The sequence below is a fragment of the Laccaria bicolor genome, genomic scaffold, assembly GCF_000143565.1.
Source record: "Laccaria bicolor S238N-H82 LACBIscaffold_65 genomic scaffold, whole genome shotgun sequence".
NCBI lineage: Eukaryota > Fungi > Basidiomycota > Agaricomycetes > Agaricales > Hydnangiaceae > Laccaria > Laccaria bicolor.
The window spans coordinates 142893-144284 of NW_001889936.1; positions in this window are offsets into that span (position 1 = coordinate 142893).

Consider the following 1392-nt stretch of genomic DNA (forward strand, 5'->3'; position numbering starts at 1 on the left):
CTATTCTATGCCTTCATATTGATAGCTACTGTCCTATCTCAAACCATACTTGTAGGTTTATGGGGAACTGGCTAAAGGATTCACATGACTTTACATATTGATTGCTATTGCCACATCATCAGCTTTTCACATCATGCCCAAGTTGGCTTTCAAGCCAGAAAAAGCCATTCATAGTAATATCTACTGTTCTGTCTCAATACATTGTTAACTTACATCATGACCTGAATTAAGGATACTTCCAGGGACTAATCAGCTCATCCTATTGCCCTGAAAGAGCTGATATCACAATTGACTAGGTTTGGGACAGGCAAGTAGCTATCAATGTGAAAGCAGACAGACCAGCAACTATCAATGTGAAATCAGAGAATAGCCTGTCCTGATGTGAAAGGCAACTTGGGTATGATGTCAAAAACTAATCATTTGGCAGTAGTAATATGTAAAGCAATTTAATCCTTCAAACCATATCCACATGGACCTAGAACCATGATTTGAGATAGGACAGTAGCTATCAATATGAAGGCATAGAATAGCCTTTCTTGATGTGAAGGACAATTTGTACATGATGTCAAAAGTAAATGCTGCAGCAATGGCAATATGTAAAATCATGTCAATCCTTTAACCTCATCCCCATAACCTATACAGAGTCAAGGACACTATAAACTATATGTCAACTACAAACTTTTGTAGCCTCAAAAAGCAGACACTACAAACTTTTCTAATGAAAAAGCGGACACTACAAATTTTTGTAGTCTGAAAAGCGGACACTACAAACTTAGCGCAGGAGCCTAATGAAATATCCTAATGAGAATTCTAAGAAATGGTAATGAAAAAGCGCAGGAGCCTAATGAAATATCCTAATGAAAATTCTAAGAAATGATAATGAAAAAGCGCAGGAGCCTAATGAAATATCCTAATGAAAATTCTAAGAAATGGTAATGAAAGTGCCAAGGAGCCTAATGAAATATCCTAATGAAAATTCTATGAAATGGTAATGAAAGTGCCAAGGAGCCTAATGAAATATCCTAATGAAAATTCTATGAAATGGTAATGAAAAAGCGCAGGAGCCTAATGAAATATCCTAATGAAAATTCTAAGAAATGATAATGAAAAAGCGCAGGAGCCTAATGAAATATCCTAATGAGAATTCTAAGAAATGATAATGAAAAAGCGCAGGAGCCTAATGAAATATCCTAATGAAAATTCCTTTGAAATGGTAATGAAAAAGCGCAGGAGCCTAATGAAATATCCTAATGAAAAGTCTCAGAAATGGTAATGAAAAAGCGCAGGAGCCTAATGAAATATCCTAATGAAAAGTCTCAGAAATGATAATGAAAGGGCCAAAGAGCCTAATGAAATATCCCCATGATATCTCATTATCCTTGTCTATAACTA